Source organism: Meles meles, chromosome X (assembly GCF_922984935.1).
Source record: "Meles meles chromosome X, mMelMel3.1 paternal haplotype, whole genome shotgun sequence".
Classification (NCBI taxonomy): domain Eukaryota; kingdom Metazoa; phylum Chordata; class Mammalia; order Carnivora; family Mustelidae; genus Meles; species Meles meles.
The window spans coordinates 31,967,334-31,987,932 of NC_060087.1; positions in this window are offsets into that span (position 1 = coordinate 31,967,334).

Consider the following 20,599-nt stretch of genomic DNA (forward strand, 5'->3'; position numbering starts at 1 on the left):
TTCTTGAAGCAGGAAAAATTATTCTATAGTTTATCTGTTTCACCTGGATGAGTAAATGGGTGAGAAGAGTTAAGAGATCTGTGTAATGGATGTCTTTGAAGACCTTGCTACCAAATAGCAAAGAGTGATATAAAGCTGTTGTAATTCAAAATGAGAAAAATTGAAATACCAGGATTTAAATGGAGTGATAGATCAAAAGCTCACAATTAATTCAGATAAAGGAGTCATTTTAAATCACTGCAGACAATGAATGTTATTCAATACATAGTGCTGGATTATAAGAGAAAATTGAAGGAGCAAGTATTGCTATATCCCCACCCCACAGCCTCCATAAGAATAGCTTTCAATATATTTCTCACCCACATGGCTGGACAGTTGGTGCTGGGTCCTGGAAAAAGACCTTCGTTCCTCTCCTCATGGGGATCTTCACAGGGCCCTTTGCATGTTTTCAGTATGTGCCTGCTAGCCTCTGATAAAAAGAATACTGAATCTACTTCTGTAAAATTTAAGGATTCATTTCTAAATGACAAATAATATATTTAAAATATGAGGTGCTCTCAGTCCACAGATTCTAACCGGAATTTTCCTCCCTCACTCCGGGATCCTTAGAAGAATTAATAGGGGCACCTGGGAGGCTCAGTCATTAGGTATCTGCCTTCAGCTCAGGTCATGATCCTAGGGTCTTGGGATCAGCTCCCTGCTCAGCGGGAAGCCTGCTACTCCCTCTCTCCCTCTCTCCCTCCTCCTGCTTGTGTTCCCTCCCTCTCTCTGTCAAATAAATAAATAATTAAAAAAAATTTGAAAAAGAGGCGCCTGGGTGGCTCAGTGGGTTAAAGCCTCTGCCTTCCACTCAGGTCATGAGCCCAGGGTACTGGCATCAAGCCCCGCATCGGGCTCTCTGCACAGCAGGGAGCCCGCTTCCTCCTCTCTGCCTACTTGTGATCTCTGTCAAATAAATAAATAAATAAATCTTAAAAAAAAAAAAATAATCCCACCCATGTTAAAAAAAAAAAAAGAAGAAGAATTAATAAATAAGTTTTAGAATTGGGCAGTCAGAGTTAAAACCAAAAAAAAAAGTGCCTATTCAAGAAAAACAAAAGTAAAAATAAACTATAGGGACTATGTGTGACAGAAAACTTTTTCTGACTTGTAAATTTATGTGAAAAGTCTATAATCCTAGAAAGTTTAAGTTATATGTACTTATACATTCAATAAATTGCTTTTTCTCAAAAAAAAAAAAAAGTGCCTATTACTCTGCTTTGACACTGGGGACAAAGACAAAGGTACATATCCTTTCCTCTTCTCTGACTCCTATGTGATGAAACCATAGGACATCAGAGGGGTTCTAGTCCCAGATCTCAACTTTGGAAAGTAAATATTTACTAGACCCTGTATTCTAATGACCCACTTAACTATGCACGTCCTAATTCTACTTAAATGTAACAGTGTTAGATTATTTTAAAAATAAGTTTTAAAAAGGGGCACCTGGATGGCTCAGTGGGTTAAGCCTCTGCCTTCGGCTCAGGTCATGATCTCAGGGTCCTGAGATCGAGCCCCTTGTCCGGCTCTCTGCTCAGCGGGGAGACTGCTTTCCCTCCCCACCCCCCGCCTGCCTCCCTGCCTACTTGTGATCTCTCTCTCTCTCTCTGTCAAATAAATAATTGAAATCTTAGAAAAAAAAAGAAGTTAAAAAAAATCAACTCTGTAACTTTTCCTCTGTGGTCCCTTGGTCAGTGTCTAAAAGTAAGAGGAGGAAAATAAGAAGAGATGATGAATATATCAAGAGCAGGAAAAGGAAGCATAAAAGTTTATCTGACACCCCTCAGCCTCCAAGATAATGATAAGCATTGATGGTTTCAGAGGTACATGTACCTAGTGTTACGCTATCCTCATAAATTCCATACTAACAGTCTAAAAGTCCTTAAAATAAAATGAAGAGTTAAATAATATAAAGAGAATACTTTCAGCTCCAGTCATGTATATTGCCTTACGGGGCCAAACCTTTGAGTTTTCATTTTGTTTTCATTTTACATAAACTGTCATACCACTGTCAGTTCCTTCTCTTGTCATAGAATCTCTTAGAAAAAGCTTGTTCTCATAAGAATTATAGAAGCATAAAATATCAGAACATTTATTATTGGTCACTTAGATCTTAAAATGTGGCCATTGTGATGGTGGAACTACATTTTTAATTTCACTTAATTGTAATGAATTTAAGCTTTAATTTAAATAGTCCCCTGTAGCTAGGAGCTTCTATATAGGGAAACACAGTTGCTAGACTGGCCTGGAAGACATATGAGGGGCCCACAAGGAAAGGAGGGGCTCCAGTGGCTTAGTAAAAACAAACTCATCCAGCGGGGATACCAAATAGAACTGCGGTTGGCCACAAGCACTTTGGATTGTCCCAGACCTGATCCAGCACAGGAATGGAAGGGTTACAGCTCGAAATAAATCAAGCCCTTTATTGCTGATATCACATTTTCCTGCTACACAGGTCAACCGAAAGAGCACCCACTGGCTATTTACATTTCCACAAAAAAACAACAGACAACTTACAGCTAGCTATAAATACAGTGGAGGACATTTGAAATGACTAGAAACCAGATAATCAATCTGCCTCGCTGGAACAAATTTAGTGAGCAAATTGTCACAGGGTGCGCTGTCTCTGCAGGATTTTATATGTTCTTCTCAGTGTCTAGCTGAATTACACTCCCATACACAAAGTAAATCTCACTTCAAGTGCACAGCAAAAATGGACTGATTTAGGATTTTGAGTAAAAGTGTGACATGCGCCATATAGAGTATTGTGAACAAACACAATGAGTTTTTGTTGTCACTGTTTTGCTTTTTTATTCCTAGATGTCATGTATCCTTTGTCCAGATAACCCAATGGTAGCATTTTGGGGAGTAGGGAATTTCATAAAAATTTTTCTACTTGAATTTTTGGTTATTTCATTGTATTTAAAATTTAAATTTTGTATTAAGATCAGTGTAGATTTACATGTGATTATAAGAAATAATACAGAGCTGTCTCATATAACATTTTCCCAGTTTTCTTCAATGGTACCATTTCACAAAACTATAGTGAGTATCATAATCAGCATGTTGGCATTAATATAGTACATGATATTTTTCAGATTGCCAGTTTTACTGATACTTGTGTGTGTGTTCATTTTATATTATTCTATTACCTCTAGGTAATAGAATGGGTTCATGTTTCTATCACTATAGTTAAGATCTTGAACAGTTCCTGGAGCTCCTGGGTGGCTCAGTCAGTTAAGCGTCTGACTTCAGCTCAGGCCACGATTTTGGGGGGGGAGGTCTGTGCTCAGTGGGGAGTCTGCCTGTCCCTCTCCCTTTATCCCTTCCCCTACTCATGCTCTCTATCTCTCAAATAAATGAATAAAATCTTAAAAATTCTCGAGAGATTTCAACACCACAAGGATCCCTCCTCTTGCCCTTTTAGAACCACACCCTTCTCTTCTGCCTCACTCTGTACTCAACCACTGATATGTCCTCCACCCCTAAAATGTTATCACTTGGGGTGCCTTGGTGTCTCAGTCCATTAAGCATCTACCTCAGGCTCAGGTTATGATCTCAGGGTCCTGGGATCAAGCCCTGCTCCGGCTCCCTGCTCACTGGGGAGTCTGCTTCTTTCCCTCCCTCTGCTCTTCCCCCTCCCCAACTTGTGTTCCCTCTTTCTCTCTCTCTCTCTCTCAAATAAATAAATAAATAAATGTCTTTTTTAAAAAATGTTACCACTTTGAATGTGTTATGTAAAGGAATCATACACTATGTAGCCTTTTGGGATAAGCTTATTTCACTCACCATTATCCTCTGTTCTGGATATTTGCCCAAATTGTGTGCATCAAGAGTTTGTTCCTTTCATTGCTGAGTGATATCCCATAGTAGGGATATACCACAGTTTAACTGCCCATTCAAGGGCATCTGCAGTATTTCCAGTTTGGGGCTATTATGAACAAAACTCCTATGAATATTTATTTTTTGTGTGGAGATAAGTTTGCATTTCTCTAGGATGAATGTCCATGAATACAATTGTTTAGTCATAATGATAGTTATGTACTTAATTTAACAAGAAAATGCAGGCACTTGGGTGGCTCAGTCAGTCAAGTGTCTGACTCTTGGTTTCAGCTCAGGTCATGATCTCAGGGTCATGAAATCAAGCCCAGCTTCAGGCTCCATGCTCAGCATGGAGTTGGTCTGTCCCTCTCCCTCCCCTTCTGCCCCCTCCCTGCTCTCTCTCTCTCTCTAGAATAAATAAATAAATAAAATCTTTAAAAAGAAAGAAAAGAAAATGCCAAACTGTTTTCCAGGGTGGCTGTACTATTCTACATTCCCACCAGAAATTTATGAATTGAGAGTTGCTCCACATCCTCTCCAGCATTTTGTGTTGTCATTGTTTATTTTAGAAGGTGATGCTTTAATGATCTCTTCCCAACAACTCACCACCACATACATATACCATCTTCCTGATACAGTTATATCATAATTTTGTTTGGATCAGTATTCTGCTTTTACATTATTACATCTCAATAAATGACATTCACTTTTAAGCCAAGTAAAAATTTATATTTTCATGCATAACTTGTCATTTTTTTCAAGTTAATTTTATTTTTTGCTTTTAGTTTTGTATGTTTTTAATTTGTTTCAATGTGTTTATCACTAATGTCTTCTTCTTAAACCTCCCCAGTTGTTTAAATCTTTTCTCAATACATTCAAACTCATCAAGCACTCCATCCATTCAACCTTGGAGACTTCTCTCCAGTAGCCCTCTGACCTGCTCCAGGCTTTCCCAGTTGCTTGCCAAGCCTGTTACATACCTATCATCTCCTCACCATCATCCTAGAGTTTTTCATTATCACTCTCTTGAGTTGGGTACCCTATTTTCCTGAATACTATTTTCCTTTCTCTTGGCCTCATTTAAGGGGAACACATTCTCTCAGGTAGTTTCCTGGGAAAGGGCTTGTGAGTTAAAGTTTTCAGGCCTTGATTTTCAGAAAATGCCATTAATTTACTCATACAGAAAAATCAATAGTTTAACTTTACATAGGTTAAATAATTTTCTCTTAAATCTTGAAGCCTATGCTGCAATATTTTCTACCATCCAATACTCTGCTGAAGAATACCAAAGCCATTTTGACTTCTTGTGTTCTGCATGTGTACATTTTTTTTTATTTTATTTTTTTTTTTCCTCTTTGGAAGCTCTTAGAATTTTCTCTTTACCCCCTTTTTTTTTTTATATTTCCTATTTTTACCTTATCATAGATGATATTGAGACATAATGGGACCTTTAAATTAGGAAAATCATATCCTTAAATTATATAAAATTGCCTTAACTATTTATTTCCTTTTTTATTTTGCTTTTCTCTTTCTGGAACAAATTATTTGTAAATTAGACACTTGGATATCTTCTAATCTTTTTATGTTTTTCTGCCTATTTTTCTGTCCCCTAAACTTTTAAGAGTACTTTTTAGGTTGAGATTAGCAAACTATGGCCCATGAGATAGCCATCCATTTTTCTAAATAAAGTTTTAAGGGGGGACACCTTCAGTTGGGGGTCTGCCTTCAGCTAGGGTCATGATATCAGAGTCCTGGGATTGAGTTCCTCTTCAGGCTCCTTGCTCAGCAGGGAGCCTACTTCTCCCTCTGCCTGCTGCTGCCCCTCTTTGTGCTCACTCTCTGCTCTCATGCTCTCTCTCTCTCTGACAAATAACTAAATAAAATCTTAAAACAACAACAACAACAACAAAGTTTGGGGCACCTGGGTGACTCAGTCATTAAGCAGCTGCCTTCAGTTCAGATCATGATCCCAGGGTCTTGGGATAGAGACCCACATTAGGCTCCCTGCTCAGCGGGAAGCCTGCTTCTCCCTCTGACCACTCCCCCTGCTTGTATTCCCTCTCTGTCTCTCTCTCTCTCTCTCTGTCAAATAAAAAAATAAAATCTTTAAAAAGTAAATAAATAAAGTTTTATGGGAACACAGCAACATCCATTCTGTTACAACTGGAGTTGAATAGTTATAAAAAAGACCATATGCCCTATGGGCCTAAAATATTTAATATCTGGTCACTTAATCACAAGTTTGTGGGCATCTCTTCTAAGAGATTTTTTTTTCAGTTTTGTCTTCTAAATTCTCTCTTGAATTTCTCATCTCTGTGTTCATAGTTTCAACATCCATTAGTTCCATTTATAGTGTCCCGTTCTTAATTTATGGCCATAATATTGCTGTTATTTTTCTGAAAATATAATCTTTTCTCTGTTTTTAAGATTTCATCATCCAGTATTATCTCTCTTTAAAGTCGTTTTTTAGTCTTGTAAGTTGTTTTGACTTATTTCTTTGGTCTTTGTAATATTAGCATTTTTTAAAACATTTTGTTTATTTATTTGGCAGAGAGAGATCACAAGTAGGCAGAGAGGCAAGGAGAGAGAAAGAGAGAAAGGGAGAGAGAGGAGGAGGAAGCAGGCTCCCTGCCAAGCAGAGAGCCCGATGTGGGGCTTGATCCCAGGACCCTGAGATCATGACCTGAGCCAAAGGCAGAGGCTTAACCCACTGAACCACCCAGGCGCCCCTGTAATATTAGCATTTTTAATAAGATGATAGGAGAGCCTTGACTACCTGCTCATAGGTCACGTTCCTAGGGTCCTGGGATCAAGTCCTGTGTCAGGCTCCATCTCAGCAGGGAGCATGCTTCTCCCTCTTACACATTCTCTCTCTGTCAAAAAAAATAAATAAATTTTTTTAAAGATTTTATTTATTTATTTGACAGAGAGAGATGCAGTGAGAGACGGAATGCAAGCAGAGGGAGTGGGAGAGGGAGAAGCAGTCTTCCCTCTGAGCAGGGAGCCCAATGTGGGGCTCAATCCCAGAACCCTGAGATCATGACCTGAGGGGAAGGCAGCCACTTAATGACTAAGCCACCCTGGTGCCCCCTTTTTTGAAAAGAATTTTTAAAATTTATTCATTTGACAGAGAAATAAAATCTTTTTTAAAAAAGAAATAAGTGAAATTTAGAAGGAAAAAAAGAATATCAGTTAAACTGAAAGTTGATTATTTGAGTTGCTCAACAAAATAGGTAAATTTGTACCCAGGCTGATCAAAAAAATAAAGACACAAATTTCCAATGTCAAGATTGGGAGAGATGGCATCACTACCAACGCTACAGATATTAAAATAAGGGATTGTTAGAATTAGCTTCATGCTAATAAATTCAATGACTTACATGATTGTGTAAACTTCTGAAAAACAGAAACTACCAAAGCTCATGCAGGAGAAATGTAACCTGAATAATTCTATATCTATTTTTTTTTTTATTTGACAGAGAGAAATCACAACTAGGCAGAGAGGCAAGCAGAGAGAGAGGAGGAAGCAGGCTCCCTGTGGAGCAGAGAGCCCGATGTGGGGCTCCATCCCAGGACCCTGGGATCATGACCTGAGCTGAAGGCAGAGGCTTTAACTCACTGAGCCACCCAGGCGCCCCCTCTATATCTATTTTTAAAATGGAATTTGTAGTCTAAAAAACTTCCCACAATGAAAACCCCAAGCTAATGTGCCTTCTCTGGTCAATTAAAACAAGCATTTAAAGAAGAAATGAACCTAGTATCAATAATACCAATTATAGGGGCACCTGGGTGGCTCAGTGGGTTAAGCCTCTGCCTTCAACTCAGGTCTGGTCTCAGGGTCCTGGGATCAAGCCCTGCATCAAGCCTGCATCAGGCTCTCTGCCCAGTGGGGAGCCTGCTTCCCCCTCTCTCTCTGCCTGCCTCTCTGCCTGTTTGTGATCTCTGTCTGTCAAATAAATAAACAAAATCTTTAAAAAAGAATATTTAAAATAATAATTGTAATAATACCAATTATACAAAATTTCTTTTAGCAAATTGAAGAGGAGGGAATACTTCTCAACTAATTGTGTGAGGTCAGTACTACTCTAATACCAAACACCAGACAAAAGTATTATAAGAAAAGAAAACTACAGACCAATATTTCCTTTTTTTTTTTTTTTAAGATTTTATTTATTTATTTGACAGAGAGACAGCGAGAGAGGGAACACAAGCAGGGGAAGTGGGAGAGGGAGAAGCAGGCTTCCCACAGAGCATGGAGACTCAATCCCAGGACCCTGGGATCATGACCCAAGCAGAAGTCAGTCACCTGATGACTGAGCCACCCAGGTGCCCCTAGAGCAATATTTCTTATGAATTTATTCATTCTTTAGCTCTCAGAAAAACATAAATCACCTCTTCAGGAGAGCCTTTGCTGACTTCCTTGACTAGTTAAATCTTAATTTAGACTCTTGTAGTAACACATACCTCTTCTTCATTAGACTTGTACCACATATATTTATCTTATATTTATGTAATTAGTACCTTCCTCCACATAAGATTATAAATTCTGTTAGCATGAGAATGTTCCTATCCTGCTTCTGAAAATTTTTCCCACAATTTTTTTTTTTAAAGATTTTATTTATTTGACAGAGAGAAATTGCAGAGAGGCAGGCAGAGAGAGAGGAAGGGAAGCAGTCTCTCCGCTGAGCAGAGAGCCCGATGCGGGACTCGATCCCAGGACCCCGAGATCATGACCTGAGCCGAAGGCAGCGGCCCAACCCACTGAGCCACCCAGGTGCCCTCCCACAATTTTTTAGCAGAGTATCAGGCACGTAGAAAGTGCTCAGTAATAATCAATGTGTATTTTTGAATACATAATAAATGACAAGTTTCTGATGGGATGCTATAGCCTGGTATTATGCATGGTGGTGATCTTGGGATGTGGGTAGAATGGGATGAATGTGGTGAGTAAGCTAGGGACATAGCTGGTTGCTTAACATTTTGCTAGCTTGATAATTAAAATCCATATTTGAGTGCCTGAGATCTCTTTGGTGGTATTGATTGGATATGTTTTCTGGTACAAGTAACAGAAGTCCATACTAATAGGGGCTTAAACAAGTTAGTGTTGATTTTCTTACACTGCATGAACTCTGAAGGTAGGCCAGGCTGGTATGGATGATTTCATTGAAGAGTCATGTAATTTCTGTCTTTCTTCTACCCCAGACTATTCATCCATTTTACTCATGCTTGTGGACTTGTGGCTGAAAGATGGCTATTGTATCTTTAGCCATTGCATTCCATCTCAAGGTAGGAAGGATGAAGGATGGTACCATTCAAATTTGGCTTTTTCATAAGCAAAAGTTTCCCAGAGTCCTCTATACTTCTTCCAGACTTAGATGGTATTGACCCAAACTGATTTAACAGATTAAGCTTAGATGCAAGGTTGTTTGGCAAATTGGTGATCTAAAGAACAAATTTGCCATAGCTTCATAACCTATGATGAATCATTAATGATTTCACAGGTTTAGGAAACTGTTGCCAAGCAACTCTTCATCTGATTCCAAGGGCTTTCATAACATTCACCTTGGGTGGATCATGGTAACTGGTAGAGAAATATTTTATTCAAAAGTGGTTAGAGAAAAGTAGATATATTCTTAATCTGGATTTCTGTGTATAAAATAAATGGCTTAGGTTACTCATGTCAATAAGTCATTTTGTAAGTATATGTAAGTATATGGTATATGTCCATATTAAAATATGATCTTAGGGATCAAGTAAGCCTGTTGTAGATCATAAATAGTGCTCAAAAATTACACATATTATGTTTTATTATCTCTATCCAACATAGGAAGACATGACATATATAACATGTAATGCAACAAAGAAATATAAGAAAGGTCAGTAATATTTGAACACTATAAGCCCATGCTTTGATGGGTTTGAGCTTTACTATATTACAAACTTAAAATACCTGAGTAAGGGGGTGCCTGGGTGGCTCAGTGGGTTAAAGCCTCTGCCTTCAGCTCAGGCCATGATCCCAGGGTCCTGGAATCGAGCCCCACATTGGGCTCTCTGCTCAGTGGGGAGCCTGCTTCCCCCTCTCTCTCTCTCTACCTGCCTCTCTGCCTACTTGTGATCTCTGTCTGTCAAATAAATAAATTTTTAAAAATCTTAAAAAAAAAAATCATTGTCAAAAAAAAAAATTAAAAAAATACCTGAGTAGGAACAACGGCTATTATAATCATGTTAAGTGGTCAAGAGTAGTATATATTTTAATGCAGAAAAATAGATATTAAGAATTTATATTGATATATACATTAAGAATATACTTAAGAACATATATTTGAATGCATATTATAGTGTGTGTGTGTGTGTGTGTGTGTGTGTGTGTGTGTGTGTATTATATATAAGACCATATTGACCTTTCCATCTGGTTTTTTTATATGCTAAATAGCTAGCCACTTACATATCATGATTATGAGATTCTAATAGAATGTTCTTTCCCTGCTCTGGCATAATGTTTATCCTATGGTAGGCAGCATAATGCAGTGATTATGGAGAACAAACTCTGGAGCCATACCATCTAGCTACAAATCCTGGCTTTGCTACTTACTAGCAGTATAACCTGAAGCAATGTGTTTAACCTTTTTGTGCTTCAGTTTCCTCTTCTGTAATACAAGTATAGTAAGAGTAACTCTGTAGGGATTTATGGACAATTAAAAGGATTATTTTTCATAAAGGACCTAAATACATGCCTTACTGTGTAATAAGGACCATGTAAGTATTTGTTAAATGAAAAGAAAATTTAAAAGATCAGTAACTGATAACTATTATTAAGGTATACAGTCAGTAATTGGGACCTCTCAGTTGAGTGCTTTTCCCATTACTCACCTGCAATTTGGGGTCAAATTCCAAATGACAAAGCTAGCTTTTATAGGGTCCTAGCCTTAGTAAGATATAGTATATATTTTCCATTTATGTAGATTGCTTTTGGAATATATTTATAATTGAATTGCCAAAAGAACTGATTTCATCAACTGATTGCTTCCATCTGCAATATCTCATTAAAGAAGAGTTAAAAGAATATTGTGAACTCTTTTCCATGTCCTTCTAATACAGTGCATTTAAGTGGAATAATAACTATTTTAGTCCATTGGAATCACACTTAGTAAACTGTTGTGGATGATCACCTTACTTATTACCAAGATAGGAACTGAGTCGGGATACCTGGGTGGCTCAGTCCATTGGACATCTGCCTTCAGCTCAGGTCATGATCCCAAGGTCCTGGCTTTGACCCCGACATCAAGCCCCACAATGAGCCCCACACTGGGCTCCCTGCTCAGCAGGAAGCCTGCTTTTCCTTCTCCCACTCCCCCTGCTTCTGTTCCTTCTCTCGCTGTGTCTCTCTCTGTCAAATAAATAAAATCTTAAAAAAAAAAAACAGATTCTTATTGAACTTATGCAAATAAATATATTGTCATAAAAATAAAAGAGTACTCACTGAGAGTTTTTGAATTCTGGAGGGTTCAGGTAGGAGGAAAAGTTAAATGTTTCAATTTGTTCACAAAGGTATGTTTTATTATTGCTGTAAGTCAATTAGCTTTAAGAGGAAAGGCTTTATTAAATCTGGGAAAAATAAGACATTTTTAAAAAGTCAGCAATGTTTCAAACAGGAAGTCATAAAAAGTACAATTATCTTCCTCAGTTCATTCAATCCCATGTTATTAATTCTTATTCTGCTTGAATCCAATTTTTCACTAGTTCTAGAAATTTTTATCCAGTTCAGTTTTATTATCTTAAGGTTATCAGAAACCTGTACTTGGAGTTTTTTCCTTGAGTCTCATTGAAGATGAATGAAACACATTTGCAGAAAACTTATATAGAGGCTTCTGAGTAAAAGTATAACTGTCTATAAATGATAAAAAAACTTAAAAATGGCCATGGTTATAGATCTGATTAGAGTTCATTGTAATGCAATTGACAAGGAAATTTGGTTATTTTGTTACACACAGCACTTCAAGAGCATAACATACCAGGACTTCAGATTGCTAGGAGTTTCATGTAATGTTAGAACACTTATATAGAAAAAAAGAAAAAGAAAAAAAAAAGAAAACTTATTTTCATATCTGCACAAATATAAAGAGTTTAATATCACTTATTGGACAGTGTTTCCCATGTAATTTTACATACCCAATAAGTCTACTTACTTTAATTTCTCACAAAATGTTTTTCTTGAAATGTTCCAGGGATCTGCTGGAAATTTCAGGTAGATTATGGTCAAAAGACTTCATGTTAGAATTTGATTTGGGGAAGTATGTGAAAAAAATATCAAAAGTTTGAACATTTAGTTGAATAAGATGACAGATCACTATGGAACAATATTTAATCATCCACTTAACCACAGTGACAAAAAGTCATCATAGGCAAGTAAAGGAGCTTTGGCTGAATTTGATAGAGTACTCTCTGGTTACTGATCCATTTCCTCCCAGACTTTGTTTTCTTTTGTCTGTCTTTTATGTTGTTTGTCATCAGTTGCTGAAGGACATCTTGGAAGCCAAAACTGTAAAAGTGGTGGGCGCAAGTCAAGCATTTGAAAGCTGTTAGAGTCCTCACCCCTTCAAGAAGATGCCTGTGACAGGGCAAGTTGGGCATCAAATGGGTTATAAGAAATGACACTAGGTTACCCACTAGAACACTCAGTGCAACAAGGTACACTGTAAAACAACACAGTCTCCAGCCCCATGGCACATCCCTTTTTAGTATTAGTTTGGCTTCAAGAGACCCAAGGCTTAACCAGGGCTGATAAAGTGCATTTGATTTCCTCTCACCTTTTTCTATATCCTAAGAGCTTGGCTTTGTGACCAATGAGAACATTCTCTTTTGTCTCCACCCTCCAGATGGTAGACTTATTGGGGTGTACCTTAGTGGCCAGTCCAACAGACTGGGGATCTGACTCTGACTCTCTCTTTCCCCTTCTCCCCCCATTCCAGATGTGCCAGCTCTTAGGGTTGTTTATCATAAGGTTCCAGCCTGTGGGAACCTTTGTCATCTCAACCTTCGTTGCTTGATTAGTTCAGGAAAGTCCCATTCTGATATCGCCTACCCAGTTTCCCAGATTAGCTCGGCTTTGACTGGAGGTATCTCACATTTTTTTTTTTAAAGATTTTATTTATTTATTTGACATAGAGATCACAAGTAGGCAGACAGGCAGGCAGAGAGAGAGGAGGAAGCAGGCTCCCTGCAGAGCAGAGAGCCTGATGCGGGGCTCGATCCCAGGACCCTGAGATCATGACCTGAGCCGAAGGCAGCGGCTTAATCCACTGAGCCACCCAGGCGCCCCGGTATCTCACATTTTTGTGGGAGACTAAAAACACTGTTTTCACTACACCATCCTTACCACCTGTGTAACAAAGGCTTTTACTTTCTTAGACTAATTTTGGGAGTAAACTTTTGGATTGGGAGGCTTTATCATCTATGCCCTCCCCACCTTGGATGCCTCTTGTGTGTTTGGTTAAGCCATTAAGGTTTAGATCCTACTTGTCAATGGCCACAGGAGGGATCCTTTAAATTGCCTATATGTAAAAGAAAACTGTTTCTTATAGAGAGCTCTTAATTGTCTTATTAGTGTAATGGCTAGCCTTAGGGATTCCCTTGACAAGATAAAATCACAGAAATTAGACATAAGATTTAATAAATATCCAGATACAAAGTAAATTCCCCCCTTAAAATCTGCCTCATCTGTGTGTGTGTGTGTTTAAGGCTGTTTTTAAAAAAGATATATTTATTTATTTTAGAGAGAGAGAGCAAGCAGGGAGGCAGGTGCAGAGGGAGAGAGAGAATCCTGAAGCAGGCTCCCTGCTGAGCAGGGAGTTTGACTCTGGGCTTGACATGGGGCTTGACCCTAGGGCCCTGAGATCATGGCCTGAGCTGAAGGCAGATGCTTAACTGACTAAGCCACCCAGGCGCCCCTCATCTAACTGTTTTAACTTACCTTTCCCTACAAGATTTACAGGGAACACTCAGACCTGTTCTCTAGGTTCATAGTATACTGGTTGCTCATGTAAAAGGTGATAGCCAGGAAATCAAAAGCATTAAGACTGGCAATTAGGCTTACTTTGCTCATATTTTGCAGGGATCTATAATCAGGCTCTGCCAGCTTCAGGTGTTCCTTTTCTTTTTCTTTTTCTTTTTTTTTTTTTTTTTAAGCTTATTTATTCATTTATTCACGAGAGACGGAGAGAAAGAGAAACAGGCTCCCTACTAAGCGGGGAGCAGGACTCCATCTAGGACCCTGGGATCATGACCTGAGCCAAAGGTAGAGGCTTAAGGACTGAGCCAGCCAGGCCTCCCTATCCTCGACACTCCCTCCCTAGTGCAAAATAATTCAAGTCTCCTGGATATTAGCAAAATCTTTTAAATTACAAAGCCCTTTACCTTTACTCTGAAAACATCCTAACAAATTCAGAGAGAAATTTGAAAGGTTAATGACTATTCACTACCCCCCTTCACAGAGGAAATAAGACTAAAATTTCTTCTAGGTCTCCTACAGAAGATTGGCAAAAGGCCAATATTCAGGGCGTAATAGAAGCCAAGGTTGAATTGTGTATCCAGAAAGAAGGCTTTGGTTGAAATGCTTTATACAGACTTCACAAAGATAAAAATCTTTTGATTCCCATTTTAGTTTAAAATATCCCTAATATAAAGAAGCAGGTTTAGTTAAAAAGGCAGGCCAGTCCCTTGATATTTAGGCTATAATCTAGCTCTTTGGGGAATCAGAAATAACTCTTTGTTTTACAAATCTCTACAAAACCAGAAATGCAACTCTAGGAACAAGTTGAGGCCACCTATCTTTACCAATCTCCCACCCATGCTTATTACTCTTAAATAGTGTTTGTGGATATTATGAAAAATCAAAATATTGGGAAAAATTGTCCATATTAGGTGGGGACATGGTAAATTTTAAATTGCAATTACCCTAAAACTCTAAGGAAAAAAAATTGTACTTTGTTCCTTAAAATTATGAATCTAATATCTTTGAAATATAAACAGTCCACCATTGTCTAAGACTGAAAAAAAAAAATGGGGGAGAAAGGGCTTTTTAGAAATATAAACTGCTAGAAGGGCTCTTATGCCCAAACACTAACATCCTGTATAAAAGACAGGTATGCACCAGATCTCCACCTTGGAGAAAATGTGGCTATTTGTGCATTTGCGATGTAAATTCCCTTTCCCCCATCTTCTGGGACTTGAGACCTATCCTTAGAAATACAAAGAATTAGGGAGAACTTAAAGATACTTAGAATTTAAGAAAAAAAAAAGAGGGAAGTGCAGGAAATTGGGCCTTTAATGTCCTTCCCACGAATATCAGTAAGAACAAAAGCTATAAAGATTGTTTGCATCTTGTCTGTGTATGTATCTCTATATATTATAAACGTGTGATATTTTCTCTACCTCTGGATGGTATTGCTAAAATTCATTTGCAAAAGAGCCCTATTTAGTTGGTTTGAAGCAAGCACTTATAAGGGCATTCTGAAACTCAGAAAGATAAAAACTAACCCAAAGTTCACATGATCTGGGAATACATTTGGAACTGAAGCTAAGTTAAGGTTGTTAGTTTAACTGAAATAAAAAATGTCCCTAGTGTTATGCATTAAGAGCAAGACCTTCATTCTACCTGTGTTTAATGAGTAGTCACGTAAGTTCATGGCATCTCTGTTGCAAAGCTGTCAAAAAAAAAAAACAAGATTAGGGGCGCCTGGGTGGCTGGCTCAGTGGGTTAAAGCCTCTGCCTTCAGCTCAGGTCATGATCCCAGGGTCCTGGGATCCAGCCCTGCATCTGGCTCTCTGCTCAGTGGGGAGCCTGCTTCCTCCTCTCTCTGCCTGCTTCTCTGCCTACTTGTGATCTGTCTGTCAAATAAATAAAATCTTACAAAAAAGAAAAAAAAAAGATTTCTCCCTCTCAAAAAAAAAAAAAGATTCCCCCCCTCCGCCACTGCCCCTCCCCACAACACATGCATGCATGTGCTCTCAAAAAAAATATTCACTTTGTAGATATGTTAAAATAATTGTTCTAGAAATTCTAGAAATATGATATGTCCTGATGTAATATTGAAGCATTGTATGTCACATAAATAAGCAAATATCCTGGGGTGCCTGGGTGGCTCAGTGGGTTAAGCCTCTGCCTTCAGCTCAAGTCATGATCTCAGAGTCCTGGGATCGAGTCCCGCATCGGGCTCTCTGCTCAGCAGGGACCCTGCTTCCCCCTCTCTTTCTGCCTGCTTCTCTGCCTACTTGTAATCTCTCTTTATCAAATAAATAAATAAAATCTTAAAAAAAAAATAAGCTAATATCCTTGCCAGTTGCATCATAATGAACTCTAATCAGCTCTTTTTTAAAAAAGGAATTTATTTGGGGTTGGGGTGCCCGGGTGGCTCAGTGGATTAAAGCCTCTGCCTTTGGCTCGGGTCATGATCCCAGGGTCCTGGAATTGAGCCCCACATTGGGCTCTCTGCTCAGCGAGGAGACTGCTTCTCTCTCTCTCTCTCTCTATCTCTCTTTGCCTGTTTCTCTGCCTACTTGTGATCTCTGTCTGTCGAATAAATAAATAAAATCTTTTTTTTTAAATGAATTTATTTATTTATTTATTTATTTATTTATTTAGAGATAGAGAGCAGAGCTGGAGGAGTGGCAGAGGGAGGGGGAGAGGGGAGAGAAAATCTCCAAGCAGACTCCAAGCTGACTACAAGGCATGACATGGGGCTTGATCTCACGACCCTGAGATCATGACCTGAGCCAAAATCAAGTCAGATGCTTAACTAACTGACTGAGCTATCCAGGTGCCCCAATCATGGCCATTTTTAAGTCTTGCCATGTACAGGAACTGTTTTACTCTGATGCCATTACAAATATTTCATCTTCAGTAAGACTCAGTAAGACTCAGAACTTGTGAGTACAGGTTTCTGTTAAACCTTGGGATTATAAAACTGAACTAGGGAAGAATTTCTAATCTGGATTTAAGCAAAACACAAATTAATAACTTGGGACTAAGTAAACTGAGGAAAGTAATTTTAATTTTTATAGCTTTTTGTTTAAACATTTCTGATTTCTTAAATGCTTTGTTTTTCTAGGTTTAAGGAAACTGTTTCTCTTAAGCTAATTTGTTACTGATTGATCTATCATGGCTGTTATCTCAGGAAAGGGACAGGTAAGCCCTGGTGCACTACCATGGCCAAGTGTTCTGTCCCAGGGAATCCTAAGGGGGCTGGATAAATTGAGAGTACAACTCCTGACTGGGTTTACCAATACTGTTGCCAAACAAACTTGATAAAACCCATGGTAAGAGAAGCCATTAACTCAAGAAATAAGGTTTTGGAAAAGAGAAAGGGGAAGTTTATTTTGGGTGCCATTAGTCAGAGGAGATGGCAGCTTTAAGCCTTAACAACCAACCTCTCCACCTGCAAGATGGACAGAGTTTTATGGGGAGAGGTTCAGTGGGAAATGTGCAAGAGAACAGGCAGGGAGTGTGTGATCATGGGTGGGGTTTGGTGTACATTCAGTAGGTGATTATGGGCAGGGAAGGAGATATGTGGGATGTGGTCTTCTAGGCATTCTGTTGGTATCAGGGCTTTTCTGGTCTGGTGGTTGGAATGTTCCAGTCATGCAAAATGTCTTCAGCAATGCCTCAAGAACATGTGATAAGAAATAAGAACAATGTGTTTAGTTAGAGACTGAGTTAAGGTATCTTATCTATTTGTGGTTTTAACTGTCGGGGTCTATACTTGAGCAAGAGGGCTCATTGACAAATCCTTGCTGTCAGTATTTCCTTCTCTTTCTGTAGGAGTATGCCCCCCTCACCTGCCATTCCCAGTCTGGCTATTTCTTACCGTACCAGTGGCAAAGAAAGGGGTTTTTTGAGCGAATGGAATATATCCATTGCTGTATTAATTGTTCCTGCCTAATTAATAACTTATTGACACCACAAGACGAGTCTGAATCTCAAATAGAACCCCGCTACTGAGAGTGGAAAAATCAAGTTCATTTTGATCATTCCTGTGAGGACAGACTTGATGCTGGTTGATATCCATGAAAATAAACGTGAAAACCAATCTCTGATTTCCTCCCCTACTCCATCCATGAAAGGGGTGTGCTGGTCCAAGGTTTGTTGTAACCATGTACCTTATTGTCTGATTTTCTTGATGCGAGTTTCTACCTTTGATGAGGTATTAATAGGAGTACGTACAGTGAGATAAATTAGCAACAATGCATAACTCCCTCTTATTCAGCTAGGATATATTCTAGGACCATATGTTTTTCCAGGACAACTTTAGCAAGGCAATCTAATGATTTTTTTAAGTTAGGCAAGGATCTGGCAGTTTTGTTAGCCAGGATGGTCAGAGTTTGGGACATATTGCAAAGCACATGTTACTGGGCAGCAACCCCCACCAGAGCAACAACATATAACCAAAGAAATATTCATTCCCATCAGGGATGTCACCTGGGAGATCACAAATTTGTCTGGTAAATAATTTTAGGGAGCTAGTCCAATGTTTAGATTCATTAGCAGGGTAAAGGGAAAGGGGAATCACCAAGGTAGCCAGAAGACGCTGTTCTGGGATGGAAGAATTTATAACACAGTCTGTGGCCCAGGGGACTCCATATAATTTGCAAATAAAGACAGCCCCATCCAGAGCACAAAGACGAAACGTAGAGTCCCCTTCTGGTTTTAGCAAAAATCAGCCCACCAAAAGGACAGCTCATTCCATCTGGTCCCTGCCCACCTGAACCTGGCTCTGAATATGTCCATAGCTAAGAAAGAAACAGACTGTTGGGGTGCCCCAATGGCTCAGTTTTCAAGCATCTGCCTTCAGCTCAGGTCATGATCCCAGGGTCCCAGGATTGAACCCTGAGTTGGCCTCCCTGCTCAGCAGGGAGCCTGCTTCTCCCTCTTCCACTCCCCCTACTTGTGTTCCCATTCTCACTATGTCAAATAAATAAATAAAATCTTTTAAAAATATATTTTATTTATTTATTTGACAGACAGCGATCACAAGTAGGCAGAGAGGCAGGCAGAGAGAGAAGAAGGGAAGCAGGCTCTCTGCTGAGCAGAGAGCCCAATGTGAGGCTCGATCCCAGGACCTTGAGATCATGATCTGAGCCTAAGGCAGAAGCTTTAACCCACTGAGCCACCCAGGCACCCCAATAAATAAAATCTTGAAAGAAAGAAAGAGAGGGAAGGAAAGAGAGAGAAAATGAAAGAAACGCAGGAAGGCAGGAGAGAAAGAAAGAAACTGTTGTTTACACAAAGAGAGTTGGTTCTCCATGTGGTATCTAGTTGGAGAGTATATACCTGTTTTCCATCAGTTAAAAATTACTTCCTTTAGTACAGTGATTAAGAGGGAGTTTCAGACATGAGGGTGCCTTATGATCTTTTGGGAAAATCTAGTAATTCTAACCCTATACATTATTGGATGGGCCTCAATGGTTGGAAACCAATCACCTTCAGAAACTCTTGAGATGTTGTAAATTGGGTGGACCAAGAAGTCTCCATGGTCCAATACCCATGGGCCTTTTGGACAATGTATCCATCACTTGACAGCACCTATAGTTGTGGCCAAAGTCTGAATTACCCAAACTCGTGCATTGTTTTTCCAACCTAGCAAGAAAGAAGACATGGTTAATATAGAGCTCAGAATGAACATAGATGTTATGGGTTCTTTTTTCTAAAGACATATTTTAAGTACTAAATAGGGTGGCTTTCCTGGTGGGGGGATTCAGTGGTCTCTCCTTCTATCTCCTCCTTTTCTGTGTATGGGCACCATTTAATTCTTGTGTGATGTATCCATGGTTTCACTTTGTCCAATTAAAAGAAGGAAAGGGTGGTTAGTAGGATGGTGTAATGTCCAGTCCATTTTTCAGTTAATTGTTGGCCAAGTCCATGTTCTTTCCAAGTTTTTAACAAGACTTTCTCCCCATGCTGAAACAAGTACAATGTTTTTTCCAGTGAGGGGGCTGTCTTAGAGGAAGGAAACTTTGAATAATGGTTAATATTTGGTTCAAATGTTGTATGTATTATTTAATTTTTGTTTATCCCCCTATGGGGGGGGGCGCAAGAACACAAGAGGCTGGGAATGGTTTCCTATATACAATTTCACAGGGACTCAGTCTGAGCCCACATCTAAGTGCCACCCTTAAGAGAAGAAGAGTAGCGGAAGCAAGCTATCCCATGTTAAATGAGCTTCTTTCTCTTTTTTTTTTTAAGATTTATTTTTTATTTATTTATTTATTTATTTATTTTTTTAGAGAGGGAGAGCAAGAGAGAGAGAGAGCACGAGCCAAGGGAAGGGCAAAGGGAGTGAAAGAAAGAGAATCTCCAGCAGAATCCCCATTCACTAAGCAGGGAGCCTGATGCAAGGCCCAATCTCAAAACCTCATGGTCATCACCTAACTGACTGAGCCACTCCATAGTCCCTGAGTTTCTTGATACAACTCTGCAATTGTCTTTGTCAAAGTATGGTTCAGTTTCTGTTTTTCCCATTGACTGTGGTCTCCATGAAGCATGGAATCTCCATTTTATCTGTAGCATTCTACATACTTGCTAATGACTTCAGGAATGTATAAAGGACCATTATCACTTTGATATAGCTGCATATCAAGTCCTTTAGAACTGGAGCTACTTTAGATGTTTTCTGCATTTGTGTGGGTAAAGCCTCAACCCATCTAGGGAAGGTGTAACAAACACAAGTAAGTACATAAAATTTCT